Here is a 9,078-nt window from a genome sequence, read left to right on the forward strand (position 1 = left end):
GCTCCTTCACATAAATAAAGCCTGCAGAATGAGAGGTAAATGCTGTGCTCCATCTAGTTTTTCTCCCATTCTTCCTTTCCTGCTTTTTTTCCCTCCCGGTTCCTTCTGTCTCTCTTTTCTGATTTCTCCCTTGCTACTCTTCAGACTTTTCAGTGGCTCACTGAGAGCTGTAGGTGGCTCAGTCCTGCACTAAGTTGTTAAATCACAATTAGCAGTGGTAGCTCTTGCTGTCCCGCCTGCCACTGCATCACTCAGAACCTTCCCTGCCACACTTCTGTTTGTTCTTCACCTGCTGAAAAATGACAGTTGCTTATTTATTTTCTCAAGCAAAGTCACAATCCCTGTCAAGTTTCTAGGAGACGAAAGTTACAGGTAACTCAATCTCTCTTTTAATTTCTACTCTTCCCATCTCTCCTTCTCCTGATTCAAAGTCTACGTTCAAAAATTCTAGAGACAATGCCCTTGCTCTTATTGTACAAATCAAAATTACAACTCTCAAGATTGACAAAAGCAGGGCTTCCCTGGTGGCACAGTGGTTAAGAATCTGCCTGCCAATACAGGGGACACGGGTTCAAGCCCTGGCCCGGGAAGATCCCACATGCCGCAGGGCAACCAAGCCCATGCCCCACAACTACTGAGCCTGTGCTCTAGAGCCGGCAAGCCACAACTATTGAGCCCACGTGCCACAACTACTGAAGCCCGCGAGCCTAGAGCTCTGCAACAAGAGAAAGCCCATGCACAGCAACGAAGACCCAAAGCAGCCAATTAATTAATTAATTAATTATTTTAAAAAGATTGACAAACAGAAGGGAAATACAACTTGCCTGTCTGAGGCAAATAGTATTGAGGCAAATCTTTTACAACTAAGTAGTATTTTTTCCCCTCCCCCCAAAAAAAGCATCAGTGCTAAAATTATCACAATATTATATGATTCTTAACATTCTCTGAATCTCTGGTCCTGCATAATGCCTAGGACAAAAGTAAGTAGTAAATAAAATTGGTTGGATGCTTAATTTATTAGCCCTCAGTGCTAAAAACCAACACAGCCCCCTTAACCCAGTGGAAGAAAAGTCAGTAGGGTGGGCAAGGAAGAAATGGCCATGAACCAAGTACAAAGGGTCATTGTGTTATATTTTCTTAAGAAACAAACAGTAGATTGGGAGTCTGGTTGTCCGGGTTTGCAGAAGATCTGAAGTTTGTTTGTGTTTTACTGTTTCTGTTTTTTATCTATATTGAAGGCTAACATACACAAAAAAGGGCACAAATCCTAAGTTCATACAGCTCAAAGAAGTATCACAAAGTGAAACCCACCTGTGGAAGTACTATCCAGGTCAAGAAATAGAACATTACCAGCTTCAAAGGATAACCAAAGGCCATCACACAGTCTGTATTGAGGCTGAAAGAGCAAGGAAGCACCCCGTCTCTCTGGACAGAGATCAGAGAGCTGAGGGTGTGAGGAGAAGACACAGGGCAAAAAGAAGGAAGTTCCTTCCAAATGACATGGGCTCCTCAAAGACATTTTTGAGTCAATTACATTTGGGCAGGCAATACACCATGCCCAGCTCTCAGCAGGGTCACGGGTCCTCCAATAGCCAAGACCCAATGGACAAGTACAAGGTTCTAGCAGAAACTGACCTTGATTTGACACACCTGAACCTCTCCTCGCACCTCTTCCCGACCACTACCCTGTCCTTTCTCTCCAAATGAAACCCCTACTCTAACTTCTGGCTCCAAAAACTACTTTGGTCTGTTTTTTCACTTTAGATAAATATACTAATATATCATATGTTCTTCTCTTTTTTTGAGGTAAAATTCAGGACCACAAAGTCAACTATTTTTAAATGAACAATTCGGTGGCATTAAGTACATTCACGATATTGTGCAAATAGCACTTCTATGGGTTCCAGAACTTTCTCGTCATCCCAGAACCCATGCCCAACCAGCATTTACTCTGCACTGGCCTCTGGCTCTGGTCCCTGCCCTCTGCTTTCTGTTTCTATGAATTTGTCTGTTCTAGATATTTTGTATAAATGGAAACATAAAGTATGTAACATTTTATGTCTGGCTTCTTTCACTTAGGACACTTGTTTTTGAGGTTCATCCACATTTATATTACTACTTCATTCCTTTTTTGGTTGAAGAATATTCCCCTGTATGTGTATATATATACCACAGTTAATTCATTCACTGATGGACATTTGGGTTTTTCCACCTTTGGCTATTCTGAATAATGCTGCAGTGAACATGTGTGTCCTTGTTTGAGTCCCTGCTTTAATTCCTTTGGGTACATACCTAGGAATGAAATTGCTGGGAACCTATGATAATTCTGCCTAGATTTTTGAGGAATCACCAGATCGTTTTCCATAGCAGCTGGACCATTTTACAGTCCCACCAGAAATGGATGAGGATTCCAATTTTGCCACATCCTCACAAATATTTGTTATTTTTCATTTTTCAAGTTATGGACATCCAAGTGGGTATGAGGTGGTATCTCACTGTGGGTTTGATTTGCATTTGAGTAACAAATAATGTGGAACATCTTCACATGCCTGCTGGCCACTTGCATATCTTCATAGGGAAAATGTCTATTCAAGTACTCTGCCCTTCTTTTTTTTTAAGTGGCTTGTTTGTCTTTTTTGCTGTTGAGTTGTAAGAGTTTTTTTATATATTTTGGATACATATCCCTTATCTGGCATAAAATTTACAAATATTTTCTCCCCTTCTGTGAGTTGTCTTTTCACTTTCCTGATTGTATCTTTTGATGCATAAAAGTTTTTAATGTTGATTACATCCAATTTTATCTACTTTTTTCTTTTGTTGCTTGTGCTTTTGGTGTCATATCTAAGAATCCATTACCAAATTAAAGTCAGGAAGATTGCCCTCTATGTTTTCATCTAATAGTTTTATAGTTTTGACTCATATTTAGGTCATTAATCCATTTTGAGTTGATTTTTATATATGATGTGTGTTAGGGTTCCAAATGAATTCTTTTGTATGTAGATAGCCACTTGTACCAGTGCCACTTATAGGAGAGATTATTCTTCCCCCATTGGGTGGTCTTGACACCCTTGTCAGAAATCAATGAGCCATATACGTATGGTTTACTTCTGGGCTCTCAGTTCTATTCCACTGCTCTCTATGTTTCTCTTTATGCCAGACCACACTACTTCAATCACAGTAGTCCCTCCCTCTCTTTGGGGGATGTATTCCAGGACCCCCTGTAGACTCCTGAAACTGTGGATACTACCAAACCCTATACATGCTATGTTTTTTCTTATACATATATACCTATGATAAAGTTTAATTTATAAATTAGGTACAGTAACAGATTAACAAAAATAACTAATAATAAAATAGAACAATTAAACAATACACTACAATGGAAATGATGTGCATGTGGTCTCTCTCTCTCAATATCTTATCATACATATTTAATGCTTTTTCCATCTTAAGTAAATACTTATCACACACTGAGGCTATAACTTTTGCAGCTTGTGGTATGACAGCAAAACGAACACGAATTTCTTTTTCCCTAGTCACAATTTCACGGACAGAAGAATTGTTCTTACTATAGATCTTAGCCAACTTAGCATAGGAAATTTTTTTCTTTTCTTACTAACTTGAGAACTTTCACCTTTTTCACCTAAAAGAAGCACTTTACGGCTTCCCTTAGGCACATCCAAACTACCAGCATCACTACTCTTGCACTTTGGGTCATTATTAAGTAAAACAAGGGTTATTTGAATACAAGCACTGTGGCTGCCACAGTTGATCTGATAACCAAGATGGCTACTAACCGGCAGGATATGCTGGACAAAGGGGTGATTCACCTCCCGGGCGGGATGGAGCTGGACTGGGCAAGATTTCATCACGCTACTCAGAACGGCATGCAATTTAAAACCGATGAATTGTTTATTTCTGGAATTTTCCATTTAATGTTTTCAGACCTCAGTTGACCACAGGTAACTGAAACCATGGAAAGTGAAGCCATGGATAAGGGGGGACTACTGTACTATAACTTTGCAGCAAGATTTGAAATAGGGAAGTGTGAGTCCTCCAAATGTGTTCTTCTGTTTCAAGATTGTTTGATCTAGTCAAGGCCTTTTACAATTCCATTTGAATTTGAGAATTGGCTTTTCCATTTCTGAAAAAAAAAAAAGGCCATTAGAATTTGGGAGGTATTGCATTAGATATCCAGATTGTTTTGGATGGTATTGCCATCTTAACAATATTGTCTTCCATGAATATAGGATGCCTTCCCATTTATTTAGGTCTTCTTTAATTTTTTTAAGCAATGTTTTATACTTTTCCAGTGTACAAATCACTCTCCTCCTTAGATTCTTAAGTAATTTGTGTACTACTATAGTGAAATTATTTTTTTTTACTTTCCTTTCTGGATTGTTCATTGCTGATGTAAAGAAACACAAATCATTTTTATGTGTAGATCTTGGACTATGTGACTTTGCTCAATTTATTTATAAGCTCTAGTGGGTTTTTTGTTGTTTCATCTTTGGGATTTTCTGTATATGAGATTTTTAATGTATTTGTCATCTGCAAATAAAGATAACTTCACTTCTTCCTTTCTGATTTGGTTGTCTTCATTTTTCTTGCCTAATTTCTCTGGCTAGAACTTTGAGGGCAATGTTGAATCACAGAGGTGAAAGCATGCAACCTTCTCTTGTTTCTGATTTTAGAGGTAAAGCTTTCAGTCTTTCACCATGAGTATGATGTCAACTGTTGGTTTTTTATAAATGCTCTTTATCAAGTTGAGGAAGGAAGTTCTCTTCTATAACTAGGTTTTTGAGTGTTTTTATCATGGAAAGGTGTTGTATTTTAACAAATGCTTTTTGCATCAATTGAGATGATCATGTGGGTTTTTTCCTTCAATCTGTTAATGTGGTGTATTACATAGGTTGATTTTCCTGTGTTAAACGAAACTTGCATTCCTAGGATAAATTCCATTTGGTCATGGTAAATAATCTTTTATAATATGCTGCTGAATTTGGTTTGCTACTATTTTTTTGAGCATTTTTCAATCTATATTTATGGTAGATGTTGGTCTGTAGTTTTCTTGTGATGTCTTTGTTTGGATTTTGCAACAGTGTACTGTTGGCTATAGAGAATGAGATAGGAAGTGTTTCCTCCTCTTCAATTTTTTTTGAAAGAGCTTGAAAAGGATTGTTGTTCATTCTTGTTTAAATGTTTAGTAGAATTCAGCAGTGAAGCCATCTGGTCCTGGGTTTTTCTTTGTCGGGGGGTTTGTGATTACTGATTCAATCTCTGCTTGTTACTGCTCACTTTGGATTTTCTCTTTCTTCTTGAGTCAGTTTCGATAATTTTTATGTTTCTAGGAATTTGTCTCTTTCATCTAGATTATCTCATCCGTTGGCATACACTCATTCATAGTATTCTCTTACATGCCTTTTTATTTCCGTAAGGTCAGTAGGAATGCTCCTCTTTCATTTCTGATTTTAGTTATTTGCATCTTCTCTCTTTTGTTTTAGATTAGCGAAAGGCTTGTCAATTTTATTGATCTTCTCAAAAATCAACTTTTGGATCCATTGATTCTATTGTTTTTCTATTCTCTATTTTGTTTATCTCCACTTTAATCTTTATTATTTCATTCCTTTTGCTAGCTTTGGGTTTAGTTTGTTCTTTTTCTAGTTCTTTGAGGTTTAGTTAGGTTACTGATTTAAGATCTTTCTTCTTTCTAATGTAGATGTTTACAGTTATAAATTTCCCTCTGTGCACCGTTTTCATGGCATCTAATAAATATTGGTATTATGTGCTTTCATATTCATTCATCTCAAAGTATTTTCTGATTTCCTTTGTGATTTCTTATCTGATTCATTGGTCCCTTAAGATTATGTCATTTAATTATTACATATTTCTGAATTTTCTAGTTTTCCTTCTGTTACTGATTTCTAGCTTTCCTTCTGTTACTGATTTCTAGCTTCATTCTGTTGTAGTTACAGATGATAACTCTGTAAGATTTTAATCTTTTTTTAAATGTACGGAGACTCATTTGTGGCTTACCATGTGGTCTATCCTGGAGAATGTTTCACATGGACTTGAGAAGACTGTATTTTGCTGTTGTTGGGTATAGTGTTCTATATATGATTTTAGGACTAATTGGTGTGTAGTTTGTCAAATCTTCTATTTACTTAATGTTTTTCTGCCTAGATAGTCTATCCATTAATGAAAGTGAGCTACTGAAGTCTCTAACTATTACAATAGAACTGTAGAATCAATTTCTTCCATCAATTTTGTCAAGGTTTGCTTCATATATTTGGAGGCTGTGTATCTTTGTACTTAAAATGTTTATAATTTCTGTATCTTCTTGATGAATTGAAACCTTTAGCAATATCTAATGGCCTTCTTGTCTCTTAAAACAGATTTTTACTTAAAGTCTACTTTGTTTGATATTAGTGTAGCTACCCCTGCTCTCTATGGTTACAATTTTTATGGAATCTTTTTCCATCCTTCCATTTTCAACCTACCTGTGATTCTGGATCTAAAGTTAATCTCTTGTAGACAACATGTAGTTAGATCATGCTTTCTTATCCATTCTGCAGGTCTCTGTCTTTTACTTGGTGGGTTTAATCCATTTATACTCCAGGTGATTACTAATAAGGAAGGATATCTGTCATCTTTTGGTTTTCTATGTGTCATATATTTTTTGTCCATCAGTTCCTCCAATACTGGCTTCTTTGTATTTGATTTATTTTTTCTAGTGCACCTTTTTTATTTCTACTTCATTTCCTTTCCTATACATGTTTTAGTTATTTTTTAGTTGCTACTGTATTTGGCATTTAAATTTATGCCAATCTAGTTTGAAATGATACCAATTTAGCTTCAACAACATATGAAAATTCTACTCCTTTACAACTCTGCTCCTCTTGGGTTGTTATTGTCAGAAATTACAAACATTGTGTGTCCATTAACATCACTTTATAAGTGTTGTTTCATGCATTTGTCTTTTAAATAATACAAGAAATAAAAAATGAAGTCATAAGCCAAAACTTCAATAATACTGTCCTTTTATTTACCTATACATTTACCCAGAGATATTTATTTGCTTATATAGCTTTAAGTGTCTGTCTAGTGTCCTTTCATTTCACTCTGAAGGACTCCCTATAGCATTTCTTGTAAGACACAGCTGGTAGGATTAAAATCTCTCAGCTTTTATCCAGGAATGTATTAATTTCTCTTTCATTCTTTAAGCATATTTTAGGGGTATTGACATCTTTTTATTTCAACATTTTAAATATGTCATCTCACTGTCTTCAGGATGTGGCTGCTAATGAGAAATTGGGTGTTAATCTTATAGAGAATCCCCTGTGTGTAATGAATTGCTTCTCTCTTGCTGCTTTCAAGATTCTCTCTTTGCCCTTGGAATTGACAGTTTGATTATAACTATCTTGGTGTGGATCTCTTTGAGTTTATCCCACATGGAGTTCACTGAGCTTCTTGGATGTGTAGGTTCATTTCTTTCAGCAAACATGTGACACTTTTGGCCATTATCACTTCAAATATTCATCTTGCCCCTTTCTCTCTCTTTTCTCCTCCTGGGAATGGCATCATGTGTATGTTAGTACACTTGATGGTGTCCCAGAAGTTGTCTATCCTTTTCATTTTTCTTCATTCTTTTCCCTCCTCTTCTGATTGTATAATTCCAATTGTTTTATCTTCAAATTTTCTAATTATTTATTCTGCCTATTCAAATCCCCTGTTGAACACTTCTAGTGAGTTTTCATTCCAGCTATTGTACTTTTCAGCTTCAGAATTTCTATTTGGTTCTATTTTATAATTTCATCTCTCTATTGATAGTCTCTACTTGTTCACACATTGTTCTCCTGGTTTTCTTAAGATTTTTGGTCATTTTAAAGAGTGTTTAGTTAGAGTCTTTATCTAGTAAGTCCAATATCTGGGCTTCCTCAGTGAAAGTTTCTGTCCATTTTTCTCCCTACAAATGGGCCATAATTTCCTGTTTCTTTGTATGCTTTGTAAATTTTTTTTAACAACTGGACATTTTGAATAGTATAATCAGATTCTATTCTATTCTCTGGAAATCGGATTCTCTCTCTCCCCAAGATTTGCTGTCATTGATTGCTGATAGCCGTAATTATCCATTTGTTTAGTGCTTTTTCCAAACTATTATTGTAAAGATTGTATTCTTTGTCATATCTTATCACTGAAGTCTCTGTTTCATTGCCTCAGAGGTCAGTGACATGACAGAGATTTCCTTAAACACTTGGAGCCTATATATATATATATATATACACATACACACACACACACTTGCCTGGTCTTTGCAGTGTGGCTCTGAGCTAGGTCATTCCTTCAACGCTAAGTCAAGACATCTATAATTCTTCCTCAGCCTTCACCTCTTGAGTGCATGAACCCCACAGATTCACCATAGATGCAAGCAGATCTCCCCTGAGCACACACCCAGCCCTATGCATACACATTTCACTCCAGCTTCCCCACTTATAAATGAGAATCCTTCCAAGCCCTTATTTCTCCAAGAAATTTCCTCTTCAGTCTCCTCTTTTCTGGGCTTTTGTGTGTGTCTGGTGCTTGTTCCATCCACCATCCCTTACTCCAGGTAGCTGTAGGTGGTATATGTCTTTTAAACTTTTTATTTTAACTAAACAATGTGAAATTCATTCATGCTGTTGCATTAGCCAGAGTTCAATTTTTCAACAAATTCTGCTGCTGTCCAGAAAATCACTCCAGCCCAAGGTGGACAAAACAAAGGCCAGCCACTGTGCCAGTCCATCAGAGAACTCCCAGACAGATCAAAACACACAACCACATTACTGTGAGAATAAAGTCTGCATTAGGTTCCTGGTACCAGCAAGTCGCACCAGGAACAATAGCCCCTATCCCACGGCTGCTACCATGCTGGGAAGTGGAGGATGTTAGGCAGATGAACAAAAACAGGACAATGCTTTCTTACCAAAATTCATCTGCCTCTTTCTTCGTTAAACACTCCCTGGGTTGCTATAAATTTTTATTATATTCCACAGCTCTGAAAAAGTTTTTCATATGCATAAATATCATTTGTTTTCTTAA

Source organism: Hippopotamus amphibius, chromosome 4 (assembly GCF_030028045.1).
Source record: "Hippopotamus amphibius kiboko isolate mHipAmp2 chromosome 4, mHipAmp2.hap2, whole genome shotgun sequence".
NCBI classification, from domain to species: Eukaryota; Metazoa; Chordata; class Mammalia; order Artiodactyla; family Hippopotamidae; genus Hippopotamus; species Hippopotamus amphibius.